The sequence below is a fragment of the Cupressus sempervirens genome, chromosome 7, assembly GCF_028749045.1.
Source record: "Cupressus sempervirens isolate cs-2001-9-10 chromosome 7, ASM2874904v1, whole genome shotgun sequence".
Lineage (NCBI taxonomy): Eukaryota > Viridiplantae > Streptophyta > Pinopsida > Cupressales > Cupressaceae > Cupressus > Cupressus sempervirens.
Window position 1 is genome coordinate 767287820 of NC_143124.1, and position 22216 is coordinate 767310035.

The 22216-nt window shown below is 36.5% G+C and overlaps 1 long non-coding RNA gene across 1 annotated transcript; it reads left to right on the top strand.

The window, feature by feature from the left end:
- The first annotated feature begins 4150 nt into the window (after positions 1 to 4150).
- Positions 4151 to 4847, top strand: LOC149549558 (uncharacterized). The gene is made up of 2 exons (XR_016354113.1): positions 4151 to 4239; positions 4425 to 4847. It is a non-coding gene; the product is annotated as an uncharacterized LOC149549558 (long non-coding RNA).
- Positions 4848 to 22216: the final 17369 nt, after the last annotated feature.

Below are 22216 nucleotides of genomic sequence, written 5' to 3' on the forward strand. Positions count from 1 at the left end.
TTTTATAATCTTTTTGAAAGTATGTTCTATAATTTGATTTGAAAATAATAATAATAAGAAAATATGTAAAACAATAAATAATTGATTAAACTTTTAATATTATTTTTACTTCATTATTTATTAATATTGAAAGTTTAATTTTTATTTATTTTTGATTGGCAAACGATCGAAGCCTTTGATTATATTAAATTTAAAGAATTATACAGAAGAGTAACTCGGTTTGAATAGGCACTAGTAAGAAAGAACGAAGAAGAAAACCTCTAGTCTTACCCAGGACCTTAGTCATATTTTATTGTAGATATAAAAGGGGCATACCCCAATTATCAATTATAGATCTTTTCTACTCAATACAAAAGGAAAGATACAAATCCTCTTCTAAATTTTAGCTTTATTACTTCAGTCACTATTTCCATTTAAACCAGTCTCAGAAATGAGTAGATAGTCCAAAGCTTTAATACTTTCCATATGTTCCTTTTCTTGTCTATTTTGTGGAATGCTTTCCCCTTAATAACCTGATACTAAGCTAAACAACTTAAAGTAGATGTTAGAACAATTAGTTTAAACCATATGCAAACATGAGATCTTGAGAGGATGAATTGCAAATGCTTTGGCTATCTAGGAAGGATAGAATACTGGAGGAGACCAAGTGAAAAGCAAAACTTAATTATATTAACTAAAACCCATCAATTTATAGTCACAACAAAGGGCATTACAATAACATTGTATCCTACCAGAACAAGTTATATATATTAAACAAGAGCCATTATAATAAACCTATATTTATGCAAAAAGATTAACTAGTACCAAAATACACATTATGTTGAAAATTTGATCTAATTATGACTACCTTTGCATGTTGCTCTGTGATGATATCCTGATTCCTTTCTATGATGCTCTGGAAGCTTAAAATATACCCCATCCTCAAGGAAAGTTTTAAAATATTGATACATATTATATTTATACATTTTTAAAAATATTTATAATTATATTTAAAAATATTTTATAGATTTTATAGCTAATTATTTTTTATAATTTTAACAATAGCTTAACCTTGCTCTTTTCACATTAGGCGGGACTAGCTCTAGAGAGCTCTTGTTAGTATTTGCCGAAAGGCTACATACTATTGTAATGAGTTTCTCTTAACTCATTATTATAAAACTTAATTTCTGCCAATTACTATTTACTTTTCTATTTTTTTGAAAAATATTCTAACATGCTAATTTTTTTATATTATTAAATGATAAAAAATATTTATCTTAGCAATGATTGGTTAATAGATTTAACATCGTATACACGTGTCACGAACAAGCCAATATTTTAGCATTTTTAGAACATATCATTTAATTTTTTTATTAATAGTAAGAATGCATGTTATTATACACAAACACATTTTATATTTTTCTTAAATCAATTATAAGTATAATGCATTTTTATTTTTCTCTTTTAATTCATTTACTTAGTCAAATTATTTTGAACATTTTAAATTATATTAAAACAATACTAAAACTAGCAGTCGCAAGCTTTTGTGCTTGCAATGATGAGCCGATAGGTGTTTACTTTAAGTAAAATAAAATTTAATTTTGTAATAAATCAAATAAATAGTATTTACTTATTTAATTTATTATATACTAATAAATTATCATCTAAAAAATATTCCCATAAAAAAGGGAAGTCTTGGTGCTTCACGTTTGTGAGCATCACCTAGATCCAATGACTACTAAGTGTTCTATTTATTATCATGAACGATGGATTCTTGTAAATCACTAATCATTAAACATGAGTCAATGAGTTTGACTCAAAAACTACATAGTTAAATCCTTATAACAATATCTCAATTTAACTTGCTGTGGAAAAATATCTCCTACTTATTAATTTAAAGTCTATTAGCTTAAATATATGAATAAAATCATTAAATAATAAATAAAAAAAACTAATTTAGAATCTACCAACTTTTTTTTATCGGTAAATGGCTGAGGCCTTGATTATATTAATAAAAATAATTAATAATTTATAGCACTGTTTCTCTGTTCAAACAGGCATTGGTAGGAAAGAACAGAGAAGAAAACCTCCAGTCTAGCCCAGGACTAACATTCTTTATTATTGCATCATAAAGGGAGCATACCCCAGTAATAATACATCATATTTTGTTACATCTTAATATTGTAAGAACAATTAAAATTTCAGAATTGGTCATTACTATCCTCATGAGTGTTTAGAAACATTTGTGCTTGGATAAAAAGGAGCCAATCTTGTCATTACACATTACGTTCATCCAAACTAAAGAGAGCGCCTATCCATCCTTCATGACTTGGCAAACAACATGGTTAGTAACAACTTTGCTAATTTATGAAAATCTTGGAGAAAAACCAAAGGATACTAAATCAACCAAGACTAACAAGCAATACCTTTGTCATGGTAAATATCTTCAGACCTTTACAAATTATTTAAAAGTTCAAGATCATTGAAGGATATAATTAAGGAAGGCCTAGAGCCTAGAAATTGAGTAAGAGACTAAACTTTGAAATGACAATACTAAACAACTCATTTAATTTAATATATACTAATGGAAGCTTAATAATCTATCTTACTAATCAACTAACATGAACTCAGTCACCATCTGCCAAACATCGAGAGTATCATCACATAGTTGCCAAAATAATTAACATAACTGAATTAGCATAAAATCTACCAACTTAAATATAAGAAAAAAAAATCATTTAAAACCTCTCTTTGTAAAAAAAAACTATTATGAAAAATTAAGATGAGAAATATGAAACAAATATATTAAAAAATAGAAACTCCCACAAATATCATATTGGCTAAACTAAAAATCAATATTTAAATGAAAAATTATACCGATTTAAAAAATAAATTAAAACAATTTAAAAACTAAAACTTCAATCATACAAATATCTTAATAGCTAATCCTATTTGCTAAACACAAAATCAATAATTAAAGTAAAAAACTAAACTAATTTAAAAATTAAATAAATAACTAAGACTTAAAAAAATAATTATAAAAACTAAAAACTAAACTAATTAAAACTTTATTGGCTTAAATATATGAATACGATAATGACAAAGGAACCAGGTAGCGGAGCAGATCAACTCAAAGATTTAAAGGATAGTTTTGAAGGCACACTGGCGACAATCGGGACAATGGAACTGAGGAACACATGCAGGAAAAGGGTCAAGATAAGGAAAGGACCAAGCGATGACAAGGAGAAAGGAAAAGCCATAAATTTCAGATGATAAACTTTAGTTTCTTTTTGATGTTTACGATGAAGCCAATTACAAAGGGCTAAGATGTATTTGGGAGGGGCTTATCATGATAGGGGGTTGAGGGATATAGGAGTGTATACTTGTATAAATTAAAAGGTTTCTAGTAAAGAAACATGGAAAGAATGCTACTTTTTGAAGCTTGTTTGTATTTTGTAATATTGATATTCTAATAATATTAAAAAAAAACTTATTACCGACCAAAAAATAAATATGAATACAATAATTATATAAAATAATCTTAAAAAATTAGTATAAAAAATTAATATGAGAAATATAGAAAAAATGGTTTGAAAAAAGTAACTCCTCCCACAAATATCCTATTGACTAAACAAAAAATTATTATTTGAAGTAAAATAAATAAAATACTAATTATTTATAAAATATAATATTTAAAAAATAAATATATAAATTAATTACTTTAATTTAAATTATTATTTATTAATTTATTTTATTATTTTTTATTAAATTAATTTATATTAGAACTACAATAAAAGGCAAATACTATGGCAAATTAGTTTAGTTTTTGAAGCTTTATAATTAATTTAATTTAATTTAATTTTACTCTTTACCTTGTTATTTTTAATTAATTTTTTGATTAATATATTACAAAATAAATTTTAATTTAATTTATGTACATTAAAGTAAATACAATACTATTTTTCCCAAATAACCTCAATAATAATAATCTATTCTATTAACTTCACTTATAAAAGACCTTATCATTTGCTCTGATTAGGCTAGTTAACAATGCTCGTCGACCGTGGTTACTTTTCTTCACCCTAGTGCTGCAAACCCTAAATCTAAAATCCTAATTCAAAACCCTAAAATCCGCCTTCTCTTTATTTGTCTGTTGGAACTCTCGATCGTTGTTTTTGGGCGGCAGCAGAAAGGCGTTGGCGTGACGAAGGGAGGGTTTGCGGCTTGGTTTGCTACACAGTTACCAGAATGAGGGCCAAGGTATGATTTTGTTAGGACTTCTTAGTGTTTTTTACAAGACAGGGTTTTTTATTTGTAGGAGTGTACATAGTATTCTTAATCTGATTTAGGCGCAAGAATTTGTGTTGTTTAGGAATAGGTATCGATGATCGTCTGATCTTAATGAAACACGCTGTTTATTTATTACTGTTGTTTTTAACGAACAGTGGAAGAAGAAGCGCATGAGGCGGTTGAAAAGAAAGAGGCGAAAGATGAGACAGAGATCTAAGTAGATCAGGGTGTTGTTAGTGTAGTTTTGTGGTCATCGGATGCAGAGGGAATTTATCGATTATGTAGTTAAGGATGACTGGTGCCTCTCACAGAGGGGTCCTCGAGCTTTTTTATCACAGCTTTGTGTGGTCAGCGTTCGAGTCACAGTGTCCATTTCCTGCAGAAGCAGATTGGATTGCTCTGTGCACCAAGATGTCCTTATTTTGTCGCTTTTAATTAGGTTTTTATGATTTAGGCAATACTTTGATGATGTGCGGCAAGGGTTTATTTTATTGTCAATGATATTTGGATTTTATTGAGACCCTGCAGATTCTATTTATCGTGTTTTGAATAATTAATGTGCGATGAATGGTTACAAATGCGTTGTGGTATTATTGAATAGATCGGATTGTTTATTGACGATTTGAACAGTTTTAATATTCTTCTTCTCAATTGTGTTATAAATTGTTTGAAAACGATTTGAACGGTTTTAATACTTTTCTTCTGAATTATGTTATGGATTGTTTAAAAACGATTTAAACGGTTTTAATACGTTATTAGGAATTTTTTGTTATGGCATTGAGCTGTTTTGGCTACGGGTTGCCAGTTGCATGCGCTGGTGTTGGCTTAGTTGTTGTATAGGTTATGCGGAGAAACAAATTTAGTTGCTTTTAACATGTTGATTTTTAACTTATCCTCCAGGCTTGTTAATTCAATGTTGTTTTCCTCAAATCCGTCTTTTCTAGGAAGGATAATCTACATGATGGTTTTAGAGCTAGGGCTTTTAGATATATGTTATTTCGCCTATTGCTTGAAGTTATTGTTTTCGTGGAGAATTTGTTGTTGTTTATTAACTATTGAACTTGTCTTCGTGTATTATTACTGTTCATTCTCTATAATTTTATAAACAGTAAGTTGTGTAGGCACATGGTGAATCTAGCGGGGTACTTGCTTTTGAGGATCAATAAATGAATCAGCTGCTTTCAATTTTTTTTAAGACTTAAATTGAAGAGAGATTTAGAGCTAGGGCTTTTGGTTATCATTCTTACTTGTTGCTGTTGTTAGGGTTTTCATGTATGATTTGTGTTCTTTTATCATTAATTAATCTGGTCTTCGTTTATTATGACTGTTTGTTCTGTAGAATGGTTTCGACATCAAGGTCAGAGCACATGGTGACACATTTGTATTTTATGAAATTATATTACGAGTTGTAGGGATGAGGGAAGAAATCATCTGCTCTAATAATATGAATCTTCATTCAGAATCATTCTTCACTGTAAATGACTGTCATTCTAAATGAATGGTTCATAAGGCACAATACTTGGTGAAGGTTTTGCAAATGGGGTTGCAAGCTTTGGGTTTAACCATGGAGGAAATTCTGTAGTTAAGCGTGCTCAGGCAAGTGAATGGTTCATAAGGCACAATACTTGGTGAAGGTTTTGCAAATGAGGTTGCAAGCTTTGGATTTAACCGTGGAGGAAACTCGGTAGTTAGGCGCACACAGGCTGGAGTAGTACTGGGATGGGTGACCTCCCCGGAAGTCCCGGTGCTTCACCCATGTGAACATCACTTAGATCCAATGAGTGCTAAGTGTTCCATTTATTCTCATGAGAGATGGATTCATGTTGAATCACTACTCATGAAACATGGGTCAATGAGTTTGACTCAAAATCACACAGTTAGATCTTGATAGCAATATCACCATTCTGTTTTTCGTAAACGAATGCAGGTTAACAAACGATTTAGATACCCAAGGATTTGTGGTATTTTATCTAATATTAGATCTTGGGTTTATACTTTATTATGACCATTTATTCTCTACAATGGCACAGTAAGACGAATTTGCATCTTCAATTAAAATCTGTCTTTTCATTCAAGTTCAATTCTGATATTTTTTCATTGCATGTGTATATTACCTATCTAGGATATTATTCCTTTGACACAAAATTATTTTATTTATGGGTTCTAAAATTACCACTGTTCGCCACTGTAAGTGAAGTTCCCTATTGCAAATTAAACGGCCATGACTTATGTGAAATACAATATCGTTATTGCCCGATGATATTTTTAGTTATGACAAATACTGAATCTTTATTGCTTGACGAATGCTCAGTATTACTAATTGTGGAAATATTTGGTGAACCGCATCCGATTTTATGGTTTAGCAGTGCATTTTTTGTTAAGATGGTTTTTGGAGTATGAACTGAAATGTTGATTTTGTAAACAAGTATAGTTAATAGATGATTATCATTTTTTGATTTCAATAGCAGAATAGCAGAATTGTTAGTACTTTTAGTACTATGTTCATTGTTTTCAATCCTTTTCAGAAACCAAGGGGCATTTGGCATGTCATAGAATTGCATTTATGCAAGGTGATCCACAGATTTTAAAATTCATGTGATAGAAATGCCATTCAAGATAGTATAGAAATGAGACTGTAAGACAGTGATATACTACTATTAATTACAAGGTATACGATTTTGGTGTCGATCGCGAAAGCTATATTTTGCATAATTAATTGTAGACGATAAAGTCCTGATGTGGCCCGACGCAACGAATTAATCCGTGAACGCCCTAATATTGAAGAAATCCTAGCCTATTCGTGGTATTTCGATGCTCAAGGGGTCGATATTATCTGGCTTCACATTCAAGGGAAATTATTTTGTCAACAGTCCAGATTCCAGACACCAATTAATTTAAAGGGCGTCAATTCATAGGAATTGTTGATGTCAACGAGCAAGGTAACGGGAAAGGTTTTGTGAAGTTTGCTAGCCAAATATTTCATCGTTATTCTGCCAGGTCAAATTGGGTTCTCCTGAACGCCTTCTCTGGTGTTTGTAACATCCACATTGACAATAGTTTTATCTACTGATAGTAACATCCATATTGACAATAGTTTTCTCTACTGACTGTAACAATCCTCCCCACATTGACAAAAGCTAAAATGCTAACCGGAATGCCTTAGGCTGCCTGCGGAAATTTGTTACATATGTGATCTATCATCACAGGGGGATATCAAATGCTCTCTTGTTAGAGAGAATCGTTATGTTATACCTTCATTATTACATATTATACCTAGAAGAGAAATCTCCTTTTATCCGTCTTTTATGTTCCGTCCCTAAATTTCAACACATGGCTCAGTTGACCCTGGATTTTATCCTGAAATCGTGGTACATGGCCTATCGATAGGAACCTTTAGAAAAGGCAATCAATTTGAATTATTTTGTACTCGCGTGAAATAGGCCCTGTGATTTTGTGAACGAATTATAACTGTTTAACTTCTCTATGCCTGTTTTCTCCAGTAAAAATAATGTGGTTCCTTCGTTTTAACGAGTTCATGATACAGAAGTACATGCTATTTTCTATTAGAAATCTGTATTCAAAGAACCTTCAGGCCAATGTCGAAAACTTATTGTTCCGCTGAGTATGCTTAAACATGTAATGTAATTTTAACTTATCTGCTTTTGGTCTGTTTTGGTACAGTAATTCTATTCTTCATATGAAGATCTTGATGCCAATCTCTTATTGTTGACCCGAGTACACTTCAACATATCTGCTTTTTGTCTGTTTTGGCACATTAGTTTTATTGATCATATGACTGTATATTCTATATGGTAAGTACGGTGGTTGATGCTAACTGATTAGTGGAAATTAATCACTGTACTGTCAACTGTTAATTGTTTTTGATATTCCCCTTTCTTTTGTAAGCTTTGTGGGCTTGTTCTGTTTGGGCCAGCTCCTTTGGTTTTGGAGCTTTCAAATATGAAGAACATATCTACTTTTGGGGAAGGGGAAGGGGAAGGGGAAGAGACCTAGTAGTTGTCAGGGGTCTTAATGACTGGGAGTTTTGTGATAGATACCTTCTGATAACTGTATTTAGAAAGTTTTCAAAAATGACAACACATATACTAATAGTTGATTTTTTTTGATTTTGTTGATTGCTGATTGATCCATTTGTGTCAAGAGAACTATTCATTTGGTGAGTAGCCATTGGGGTGAACATAATGAATATTGGGCAAGTGTCTAAAATGACACTAATGACACTCTTTGACTATTTTGCATTTGACTACTTCTCTTTGATCCGTAAATGTCCAAAAATCCTAGCCTTAGAGTCACACTTACATCACTGAAAAAATTAGTATTTGGCACCAAATTAGCTTGTGCCGACTCCAACATGTATTATTGAAGATATGATGTCATATTTCTTCTTTCACGAAACTGGGATGGTTCTGTCTTCCTCCAAAACTCTAGAGAGACTCGTAGTCGTTGAAAACACATCTAACCAAGGATTGTATTTTATTCAAATTATATATCGTACAGCACAGCTGACTGGACAACCACGAGTCTGGTGTAGTTTTATGGGTTTCCTTGAGGTGTATATGTTTGCCCGTGGCTATACAGCCACGAAAATGCACTCCCTTTACATTATTTTTTCTATCTTTTCAAAAAAAAAATTCTAAGTCTTCTCCGTAAGGAAGTGCAATTTCGTGGCTGTATAGACGTTGCCCGAGAGGAGTGTGCCTTGTGTTTGGCATATTACCATTATGATAAACACAGTGATGACGAGATGCAGGTGAATTGTTTGACAGAAATATCTGTCCTCTGTTTGACAATAAACCTTTGATACGAGTCTCTGTTGCAAGGTTAAGTGGTCAGCAAACTGTTTGACAGAACGCCTAAGCTGTATTAATGTGGCGAGTCCTTAGCATTTGACTTTCTCTAACTGGTTGTGCACCTTCTTATGCGCCATGGACCCCCTATTTGACCCGGTTACTCTCCAACATCTCGTTGACCGCTTGACCAAAATAGAGTCTAAGAATGCAGTCCTGAAAGATGCATGTCATCCTCACTCTCTAAGAAAATACTTGATCAATTGGCTATATTGGAAGCTGAGAACCATACTCTCCGGAATACTGAGCAATCCCTAGTTACTGAAAATGCAGGCTTTAGATCATATCTAAACTTAGTTATCAAGTAGCTCATGGAATTGAATACTATCAAACAAATACAATCTAAGGTTGTGGAGATGCACTCCCTGTTGATAGATATTGAAGCTAAGGTAAATACTTGGGTCTCTTTGTGTAACTCGGCTGTTGCCGCACCCTTTTTAGATCCACTTTTAGATGTTAAGAAGTTGGTTCGAGGGAAGATGGATGATGAACGTGTGAGGCAAACTTGTGAATTAAACTTAAGGGTTCGTGATCTCCCCTCCAATGCTGACCCTTCAGTGGTTGGGCACTCCTTCCTTAAGGACCAGCTTGGCATCTTAGACATCACACTTGACATATGCTGGTTGGGCTCGGATGGCACTCTATTCATCCGATTTATCTCCCTCTTTGATAGGTTGCAGGGTATTAGGGTGAAGAGGAAGTTATTCTCTCTTTCCCCAAAGATTTACTTAGACGAGGATCTCACGAAATCCCAGTTGGCAGAGCTGAAGCATTCTAAGAGCCTTGTGGTTGAGACGAGGTGTAATGGTAAGTGGGTGGTTATCCACAACCTCAGGGTAGTTATTTAGGATTCTCCCCCTAGCGGTTGGGAATTGAGACAGGCGCCTAAGGTTGCATGACGCCCTCGAAAGCAATTGGTCAAGGATGAACCCTCTTATGACTCCCTTCTTATCAATTGTCAAAATGGTAATGACTCTCTGTGGTCCCTCCTTGGTCTCCTCCATGATGTTGTTGGTTTTGCGGATATCTTGGTAGTTATCGAGACACATGAGACTCTTGTTCGTCCTCTTCCAGGTTACACTAGATATCCGTGGCTTTCAGTTTGTAGGGAGGAGGTTTGTGCTTCTGGGGGTGTATGGGGCTCTAGTGGCGTTGCTTGTTTGATTAGAGATGATCTAGTTAGCACTACGTTGATGGTTCATTCTGATACTTATGCTAGATTTATGTGGATTTGCATTGGTCACACCGGCCGCCATCAGAGAGAAATTTTTATTGTTGCTTGTTACTTCCTACTAGTTTCCTCGTCTTACGCCTTGCACAGTGTAGAGGATGGGGACCTTTTTACGGACTTATACGACTTCATCTCCAAGTTTTGGGCAATTGGCGACGTCATCACCTTAGGGGACTTAAACGTGCGAACTAGAGATATTCAGACTCCTTAGCACGATTGTAGTTTCGACTTGACTTGTACTTTGAAGAGAGATCTTACAAGTATGGGGCTTCAACACTTATTCGAGGATCACAGTGGGCCTCTTTCTTGCTACGGTCGCCACCTTCTCCATCTTTGTGTGTCCTCTGACTTGGTGATCCTAAACAACTTATCTTGTTTTTTGAGCTTAGAGACTATTACCTGTTGGCCTCATAGTGGGGGTGCGAGTGTGGTTGACTACATTGTTAGTTTTGCTTCCTTCATCCCTCTCATCCACAACTTTACCATCTTTTGCCTTCCCTTGGTTGATCATGCCCTCCTCAACATCTTGGTTCATGTCTCTTCTTCCCGCCCTCTACCTCCCATCTCTCACTCTCCCATTACTTTGCTTCGCCCCATTACTCATTTCTGCTTTTCTGAGAGTGATCAAGACCTTTTCATCCTCCATCTGAGACGATTGCTATGCTCTAATAGCTTTACCGATCATAGCCAGGTGTCCACCATGTTCCACATGCTTGCCTTCGCGATCTGGGAATTAGCTCTCTTCTCTATCCCCCACTGCCCCTCCCCCCGCACCCCCAGATCTAAGTGGCAGAATACTTGTCCCATGAACCAATGGTATGATGATACCTATAAAACTTTCCACCTCTCCTTGCGCTTAGCCTTTAATGCTCATTCCCCTGGTTTCACAAACTTACGACTCTCTTACTATCACTTTCTTTGCCACAAGAAGCGGTTATTCATTACCTCAAAGTGTAGGTCCGTCCGTGAGATGCTTACACATTGTCCCAAGTTGTTTTAGCGCATCATGTTCCCTCGTCGCTCCCTCACCTCTCATGTTTCCATGCTTTATGACATCCTTGGTCAGCTTGCTCCCCGTCCCATCCCACCTCCCCATTGTCACCTGTTCTCCACCTCCAACATTTATGAGGCCATCAGACTTATGAGATAAAATAGGGCAATTGATGAGGAGGGTTTTCAAGCTAAGCTCTTCAAGCTTGTTGCTTTGATTCTGGGTCCTTTCCTCTCTAGACTCTTTAATAGAGTGGTTTGTACTAGGTTTCTGGACTCTTGGTCGATGCACACTATCCATCTGATCCATAAGTCTGGGTTGGTTTCAAACCCCGACAACTACATTACCATCATGATCGAGCATATCTTTGCCAAACTTTATGCCACAACTTTGAGTACCATTGTTTCTAATGAGCTAAACATGAGAGGGTGCAAGGCCAAGGGTCAGGCAAGCTTTCAGGTAGACTACCAAACCATGGATCATATCTTGACACTGTGAGCCATTATTGAGGAGGCTCGCCACCACAAGACGAAAGTCTACTGCTGTTTTGTGGACTTCTATAAGGCTTCCGACTCCATCCCTCGTGTGACCCTTTTTCAAAAGTTTAGAGATATTGGTATTTCTGAGATCCTATTAATAACGATCATGAGGTTATATGAGAAGGTGGTTGGTAGACTTAGGACCCTTGAGGGCCTCTTCGATCCTATCCAAAGCACCATTGAGGTGAAGCAAGGTTGCCCACTCTCACCCACCTTGTCTGGGATTTACATTGATGAGCTCAAGACCTTTCCCAATGACTCCTCTTCCCTAGGTGACGACTACCATCTACACCAGGTACTGATCTCCGTCCTCCTTTTTGTTGATGATGTGGCTCTTTTAGCTTCTTCTCTTGAGGGGCTTTAAGGGCTCCTTGATAGACTTGCATCTTTTTGACTTGAGATAGCTGGTTGTGAACTTGGAGAAGACTCGTGTTATGGTCTTCAATGTTCTGAAGATCTCACATCTCCATTTCCACCTCCAGGGTTAGGAAGTTGAGATTGCTTAATCTTACACATACCTTGGGGTTAAGTTCTCTAGGTCCTATTTCAGCTTGCGACTAGCCATTCAGGCTCAGATTTACAAAGCACTGGGTTCCTTTGCCATGCTTGAGAGACAATGCTTTACACATCACTTCCAAGACACCTCAACTAAGTTATTCCTCTTGGATTCCTTAGTCAGACCCACAATCCTCTATGGCTTGGTGGTATGGGGGCCTTCCCTTTTGGGCTCAGATTGGGCCTTGATTGAGCGTATCTAGATTTTGCTCCTTCATTAGATTATCAGATGCCAGAGATCCACCCCCCACAGTGTTATTTTGGCTAAGTTTGGTGCCCACCCTTTCAGACTGGCGGCCATTTTCAACCTAATTTGGTTGCTCCACTATCTTTGTGGCTTTGTGGACTCTGTTGAAGATTGACACATATACCCTCACTTGGCATATTTCTCTTCAGTTGTTATTTCAAACTTTGATCCCGCATCTAGGGCTCGCTGTTGGTACACTTAGTCTACTATCCTACGAAGATCGATTGGGATAAACATCAACAATCTCCCTCCCTACCAATTCTCACTGGATGCTCCAACTCACCTCCTACCCTCTCGACAGGTGCCAAACATATATATCAAATTTGACGTCTACAAACAATATATTATCTAGACTTGGGTCAATCCTCTAGGGGGTTTGCGCCCAAGGGTGGCATTCTATGCGAAACACTTCTTGGATATTCGAGATAGGATCATTTGGCACCCAAACTACTTACATAGACAGTGGACCCATGCCCTACGTATCTCTCTTGGCTCCTTTAGGGTGGGCACTCATCGACTCTGGATTCAAATCGACCACCATATTGATAGAGAGGATCAGGTTTGCAAACTTTTTACCATAGTGGAGGCAGAATCTGAGACCCATTTTCTTTTCAGATGCTGCATATACTATGAGATCAGAGGGAGATTCTTTTGTTTGTTTAGAGAGTGCAGATCCCTCTCAGACTTTTCAAGTACACAGATCAACGTTGCCTTGTGCTCTTTCTTCATGAAGCCATACAACTTCATGACCACACTTTGCAACTATCTTTTCCCACGGGTCAGACCCAAGTACAACTTATCACGCCCTTCTCACCCTCATCTCCTGCCCAGGGTACGAAGCGACCGTATAGTTTCCCTGACACCGGCCACTTCAGATCAATGAAACCTCGTAGTGTTCCTCTCCACTAGCGACACTCCTCCTTCAACACTCAGCGATAGAACAAAGCCCCTAGTTGCCCCCATCCTTCTCATTCATTGTTGTCCTTCTTCCCTCTGAGGAAGGATCCCTAAACCCTATTCATGTTCAGGATGACTCTTGCTCTCTTCTTCATCCTTCTTTTTAGGTTTTGTGCTTGCTTTTTTATTAGCACAGTTTGGTGTTCCGTTTGGTGCTATCTTCTTGGTTGTAAGCTCCCAGTCCCATAAACCCGTGTTGTGGTCTCTTGTTGGACATTAATATTATCTTATCTCAATATTTGTAAATCAAGCCCATGCAACCTTTTATATAGTAAAATTGGCATCTAATATGCACATGATAACTCATTACCATTTATATATACAAAATTTTTCATCAAAATATGCACATTATAAATCATTTCCATTTTCAATTAGCGTATGATGATCATTTTGATTTGGCACATTAGGTACATTCATCATGTTAGTTTGAATTGTTGCATGTTCATCATTGTCATTTAGCACATTAGATGATGTACCTTTATGTAATCTCCTCGTACAATCCTTTTGAATTCCTTTGCTTCCTCATTATTTCTCATTATTTGAATATTCATTATTATACTATAAGTAACATACAAGCTCAAATTCCAAGAAAACAAAAATAATGTTTTATTTAGTATAATCTCAAGTAATAACTATAAAATAACTTCAAGAACAAACCAAAAAAAGATAAATTAATCATTTCAAATAAAATAGGATTGATATATATATATATATATATATATATATATATATATATATATATCATCAACATCATCATTGTTAGTAAACAGTTTTTCTCATATGGGTTCATATGCAAAAACAGAGAAAAAGTGTATACCAACTAATGAATTCCTACAAAAGGGACTAAAGAATTCCCTGCTTAAAGTTTCCTCAATGAAAACAGGAGCAGCTACCTTTATTGCAATAAGATTTTTTTGATCTAAAAACTCAACAGAAAGACTTTTTCAGAATACAATCTGTTGAAAGTGTTGAATCAACTTATTTTATCTCATCAATACAAAACAAAATTTTATGCAGAAGAACCACTCAATTTTAATTATCAAGATTATCCACATAGCTGAAAATTAAACAATCGAGCAAGCAAATTTAATAAAGTTATCTTCCCACAGCATCCCAAGTTTTGAATTGACAATCTCAAAACCAGTAACAAACATAGCTAAGAGCTTTGCATAAATAGTATCTTCAGAAATACTAATTTAGATAGGCAACCAATAGTATCTACTTACAAATCCATTAACCAAAAATCAAACTGTAGAGTTTTCTTCGTATTTGCAGAGTTTTGAAATGCTACTTTTAAACTTGGAATTAAACCACAAACAAAAATAGTTTTGTCTATCGATCTATTGGAGAATTCTCACCCCTACACCATGCTAGTTATTACATATATATAGGCATGGGGCTGGACCTCTGCCAAAATTACTCCGCCATGAGTTAATGGTCTTTTGATTAACATAACTGTCAACTGAAAATGCAAGAAAAACAAAATGACAAAAGAAACTACAACTAAGCGACTAAGGGTAACTGCTTCTCTTGATCAAGTAGCGTTGTCTCTATTGGCGACGCCTCTCGCTGTCTTCCATGTTTCATAGGCAGTTGAAAAAGCTAAAATAACGGACTGGTGTGGCAAGCCAATATAGGCAAACCTTTGCTTCCAGATCTCTTTCATCTTCTTCAGTTCAACTACTTTCTCTTTGTGCATTTCTAAGTGTTTTAGATTGATGATTAACATAGCCTTAGCGTGTGCCATGGTAGAAAAGTCTTGCTTAGCTGGTGCCTTCTTGTCCTACAGTTCTTGAAACTTCTTCTGAACCTCTTTGATTATCTCATCTGATTGGGCAGCGGAGTCGTCTTCCTTTCTTGTGAATTGATTGACAAACCACTTAAGGTCATTTTGGATAATCTAGTGTATAACCTTAAGTTCATGTAATGTCTCTTTAATTTAGTTACCCCTTGTGTCAGTGCTTCATTCCACCATTTGATGCAGTCTTTGATGACATACAGGGCTTTTTCATCTAGACCAGCCACAGAGCATTCGGCTTGGAACTTCTACAAATTGAATTCTTGCACGTCTTCTAACCACATTACCACCTTTGCCCAATTGTTCTTCTCCTTTTCATATCCTTTGTTGCTTGTCTCCACCTTCTTAGCAATGTTTGATATTTCCTTCGAGGCATGGTCCAAGTGACCTATGTGTTTTACGGTGTCATCCAAAATGTCTTGGACCCATTCGCTTGCTATTTTCGCTATCGCTTTACACTTGTGTAGGTTCCCCAGTGATTGCTGATTAGTCATAGAGGACACATCAACGATTGCTGACATTTTGTTGATTGGCTTTGCTTTAGGGTGAAGGATAGCATTAATGTACTGCGCCATGCTTTTGATTGTTTCCTTCATCTCTTGCTTGTCCTGTCCATCTTTCCATACTCTGTGTGCAATCTTTTTATTGGACACTTCAAAGAATTCCATGTCCACTTCACGATTCCCTTTTCCCAGATCAACCTTTGTTATTTGGTAGACTTGAGGAGCCAAGGAATCACGCGAGCTTCCATTTGGTGGTGTAGCTATCTCTGCTGACCAACATCCTGAATTCTTATCAAAATTAATCCTTGCCTCAGTCCTCGCCTTCTTTACTTTAGGTGTTTTTACAAGACACTTACTAAGTCATCAATTGGCATGGATATTGGGACCATGCTCCTCTTCTTTTCCATTAATGTCTCTAACCATTTAGGTGTAGCTTGATCCTTTTTTGTGGTAGGGGAGAATTTGGCTAAGGCGAGGGTACTTTCCTGACCCTCAGTAGTCACTGGCAAGCTCTGAGATTCAGGTACATTATCCGCCATAGTGGATCTTTTGCAACATCCAGATCAACGGTTACAATACTCTTACTTCTGACGGTTGATGCCTTCTTCGTGCTTGAACGGGTTACCCTCTTGATCTTTGGAGTTGCCTCTTGAACTTGAAGTTGAAGTGGCTCAGGAACTGCTTCAACTTCAACTTTAACCGGTCCTGCAATAGGATCAAGAACATCTCGATTAGTTTGCTTTTTGGGAGTCTTTTTACCTTTGTTATTTGAAAACTTCCCAAAAAGATTGGGAGTGGCAACTGCCTTTGATTTTATCCATTTTGTAGTTCTAGCTAATACATCTTTAGTACGAGAGTAGACATCATCTTCTTCCCTTCTTCCCCAGTCAATTTCGAGAATGGGCATGCACTCAATCTGATCAATGTAGAATGGATCAAGCACCTCCTCAGAATCTTCATCCTTTAGTCCACATGTATCCAACTCCACATTTAACATAATGATCTATTTAATGGTTAGGCGCGACCACAATCTCCCCCTCACTTCAAATTCACTAAGGCAATTCACCCAATAATCTTCTAATTGTGGGGTGTGAACCAGGGATAGTGCATTCTTAACATTGTTTCTGACAAAGCTAGTATAATCAAAATCTAATCGAGAAATGAAGGGCTTAAAGCATAAACGTGTTAATGATCCTTTTGCCAACATAGCTTCTTTTAGACTAGGGCATCTATAATGTCCAATCTCAATAGGGAAGAATACTGAAGAAGACCTTTTTGAAATTTGAAAAGACTCTACCACAGAAGCAAATTGCCTACATATCTTAGATAACACTACAAAGTCTAAACAATAACGTGGTAACTTTAAAAGTTCACTAGAAAAGCCACCCACTCTGATATACATGAATATGAGAAATTGAATGTAAAAGCAACCATAGATTTTCACAACCTGCATAGCTTCTTCTGACATTCTATCATTCTCACAACCTTGGAGTTCAAATACCAATTTCCCTAGAAAGACATCATTTACCTTTCTAAACTCTTTACATAGTGTAGTTTCCTAAAGATCGCTGTAATACTGGTAAATGGGCATTTCATCAACCCAAGGCGCATGTGGAAGATTCTCCCATTCCTTAGATGCCGCTAGGATGTAAATTAGATAAGAAGATGGGAAAAATGGGTTAAAGTTCTTAACTGCTATTAAACCCTTGTGTAAATTTTTGGCTATTAGGTCAGCCCAATCATTGAACTTACCTCCTTCAACAATTTTCTGTATGAAAAAGTACATCCAGGACTCCCAGTGGGAAGCATGCTCATTCCCCTTAGTTCTATTCAGTAGGAGGACAATGTCCGTGATTTCCTTTATAAAATGTTCAACAATTAATGGCTTAGGCAATCTAGAACCCCCTTCTGCAGGTTTTAGGAACCAAGATTGAGCCATGTTATTATCATAGCTACTTTTCCTTTCAACATATAGATGCTCAACTTCTTCAAATGTCCATGGTTCATAGGGTTCTTTGTGGGGAATTCTAAAAGTTGAATAGACACTAGTTCTATTGATTTTAACAATCACCTCTCCTGAGACTTTCTTAATGCACCTGGAAGAAGGGTGGTAATAGTTTGCACATTCAATGACGAGTTTTAGGCATGTGATTGTAGCGGGAAAAGGCGGCTTCTAATAACCCACTATCAGCTAACTTCTGGTAAATGGGGCATGATTGGGTGTTTTTGGTTCTTTTAATAACATCAGTTAAATTCTTATTTACTACAAAACGTATCGCGAATTTCAGGCAATGAACTGAGCAAAAATGGCTTTTCACACTTGGGCATTTTAGGACGGAATATCGTCATGATTGCTAAGAAAGATAGGTTTACAAGATACAGGTTGAATTACCCCAAAACAAAGCAATCATAATTGAAATTGCAAAGGGTTATGATAATGCACTTATAGTTTGACAGAGACATAGCCTGCAATTCGCTCTCCGTACCCAACAGCGTTGGAATTTCTTTGCAAATGGCGAAATGAGTGGGAAAGCTAAAATGAATGCATTTAAGGAATGGTTTACACAAGAAATCGCAGGACAAATTTAGCAAGTAAGTGCAATAATTACTTATTCGTGCGACATGCATTGAAAAAGACCTCGTGAGTGTTTTACTTTAAATGCCCCATCAAATTCACACACTTATTGACATGTTTAGTCATCATGAAATGAGAATTTTAGCCTTTTTCCAACTCTTTCCGTATCTGAACATGTACTACCTTAAAGTCCTTTATTTATAATCTCGCATGTCTTGGGAAGTGCTATATTGGGACCCACCTTGCCTTGGCTCAAAAATTTGAAACCTGCATGCAAACTATCATCAGTATGTAAAATCGACACTGAAGCTGAAGTTGAAGTTTTGGTTGATCAGGCTTCAACTTTGACTTTGCCTTCACTAAGGCCGACTTGGGAAAAGAAAGCAGACTTTGACATATGAAAGAGTAACGCGGGCTCGAACTTGAAGCTAAAGTAAACCGAAACTTCAAGTTCAACTTCAAAGTTAAGGAAGGCTTGGGACCGAAACATGCTAGGGCGTGAGAAAAATATAAGTGATAACAATCGGCTCTAGTTGGGGGATGAGACTAGAAGGATCATGGATTAACCTAGGGTCTTAGGCTTTGTAGACCAACTCAAAAGACGACAACACAACACAAAGAATGAAGCAAGAAAAGAAAGAAAACTAAAAGGTGTTATTTACAATGAGATGAGAAATAGACTCAAAGATGATACAGCTTGAGATCCTACCTGTTATAGGACACGGGAAGTTCATCTCCATTAAGGTATTGCAACTTGAAGGCATTTGAACCCAGTTCCTCAGATATTACAAACGAACCCTTCCATAAGCTTTCAAATTTAAAATGGGCTCCTTTAGGTTCTCTCCTTTTATCCCATAACAACACCTGGTCTACCTTCATAAATTTCTGTGGCCTTGCCTTTTGATCAAAAATTCATTTGACTCTTGCCTGATGGTTCGTGATGTGATCCACTAACTCTCTTCTTTCTTCTTCTATTTTTTGGAGATACAATATTCTCTTCTCAATGGAAAACTGAAATGTTTCATCTTCAATTGCTTTCTGCAAATTCAATGTAGCTAGCTCTAAAGGCAAGGACAATTGCGCCTCAACTCTGTACATCAGTTCAAAAGGTGTCATGCCTATGACTCTTTTGGGAGAAGTTCTATCAATGCAAACTGCTTCATATAACCTCTTGTGCCAATCTTTTCCTTTTTCATCCACCAGTTTTTTCATAATATTGACCAAGTTTTTATTTGTAGATTCCGCCTGTCCATTTTCTTGAGGGAAGTAATCCAAAGAATGAGACAACTGGACACCATGGTCATAACAATACAATTGAATTTCCCTAGATGAAAAATTCTGTGCATTATCTATCAGTATTTTGCTGGGAGTAACAAAATGGGTCAAAATATTTTCTGTCAAAAAATTGCACACCACTTGTGATGTTGTTTTAACAGGAACTGCCTCCACCCATTTAGTAAAATAATTAGTAGCAGTAAGGATGTGTGAATGTCTTGCACTCGAATTCAGATTAATAGGCCTTATAAAATCCAATCCCCACTATTGGAAGGGTTCTTCTATGATCACTGGTTTTAGAGGCAGAGTAGCTAATTGTGGTTTCCCAGTAAAAAATTGGTATTTTTCACAATTTCTAACCCAATGATAAGTAGCTTTAAACATCCTTGGTCAATAGTACCCACTTCTCAGGATTTTAAATGCTGTCACTATTGATGAAAAATGGCCACCATTGGCTCCATCATGGAAGGTTCTTAGTAACTTATCCTACTGGTCAGTATCAACACATCTTAAAAACATATCACCCAAACCTCTTTTGTATAAGATTTCATCAATAATAACAAACTTGGCTTCTCTGAGTTGAAGGGTCCTCCGGTCCTTTCCTTTCAGATGATTAGGACATCTTCCATATGTCAGGAAATAAGCAATGTCTGAATACCACATATCTTTAAGACCTACAAACAAGCAACTAGGATATGATTCCTCTTTTTCACCTTCTGCAATAAGCTTACACAACCCTTTTCCTCGAACTAGTTTAGTCGGTCGGATATCCAAATCAAATTCTTGGACTTTTGCTACCCATGTTGCTCGATTGTTGACTACTACATTCTGCTACATGAGAATGCTCTTAACCACGGTGGATGACATGTACACTACAGAATGTGAGTGCAAAATATAGTACCTAAAGTATTTTACTGCTTTTACAACAGTGAAAGCTTGTTTTTCAGACAAAGAATAGTTAAGCTCATGCTTCTTCAGAGGGACGCTCATAAAAGAGATAGGCATCTCTTCTCCTTTGTCATTCTTTTGGAGCAATATGCCTGACATGGTATGCTTAGATGCGTAACAATACATTATAAAATCCTTTTTAAAATCAAGATGAAAAAACGTTGGGGCTTTAACAATAGCTTCTTTTACCTCTTTGAATGCTTTTGATGCTGTTTCATCCCATTTGAAACTATGCTTCTCACTGAGCAGCTTGGCCATAGGTTTAACAGTTTCTGAAAAATTAGGTACAAACTTTCTTAGGAAATTAATCTGTTTGAAGAAGGATTTAATGCCATTTCGGTTGATAGGAAGACATAATTGCTGAATGGTTTTCAGTCTTTCTGGGTCAATCTTGATTCCTTCTTTTGAGACCATGTGCCCAAGTAACTTTCCCTCTGTCACAACAAAAATTGATTTCTTAGGGTTCAATGAAATTCTGTGATCCCTACATTTTTGGAGCATTTTCCTCAAATCTTTTAGGTGTTTCTTCTGTCTTTTGGAAAACTGGTGTAGGGGCACCACCACCTTGCACCATGACATTTGAAAATTATAATGTTAATGTATCAAAATCATTCATTTAGCCCGACGAAAAGTTATGTAAACAATAAATTTGTGGGTTATGACTTATTATGAAGGTAAACACAAGACCTCACAAATCTAACCCGAAATCCAAGGAAAATTGTAATCGATAGTGGAATGGGAATGTAAACGGTTACATGGTAACTGCCAAAAATGTTTTAAAAGGAAAAGATTGTTGATAGGAATGGAGATGCAGGCTACGAGAGGCAAGATTAGAAGAGTCCCGCCAGAGAGCCATCCATTTTGTAATCTACAGATAGTTATATGTAGTGAAAATGTGTGTTCTTTTTAATGGTGATTCAGTTTTCTTATCGATTCTTGTTAGGTTCCCTATGCTTTTGGTTCGATATGGTATGTTTTATCGTAAATTTTTTGATTGCTCCGCATCAAATTGGTATCAGAGCTCAGAAGATTCTGAGTGTGTAGAAGGCAATCTACACCAGGTAGAGTTGGGTATATGGTTTTTGTTAGTGAAGTTTTTGTGGTTGCAGGTGCTAGTTCACTCGCTACAGATGGGTGGACAGGAGGTCTACCAGGTGAAGGCCATAGGAGATGGTCTAGGGCCAGAGAAGATGGTCCTTTGTGTGTCGCCAAAAGTCTTGGGGAGAGAGGCAAGATGGACTCCCAAGTGAGGGACAAAGTGTTGGTGCTTGTGAGCAGCATGGAGGAGTGGACAGTGGAATGGGAGAAGCACTTTGATGGCAACCTATTGAACTCCATTGATGGGAGTCAATCTGTGAAGAGTCATAGTTGAAAGTGGTAAAGCATGGAAGCAGCAAAATCATTGATCAAGTGAAGACATTTCCATAGGGACATGGAAATTTTGAAGCTGGGGAGTATGG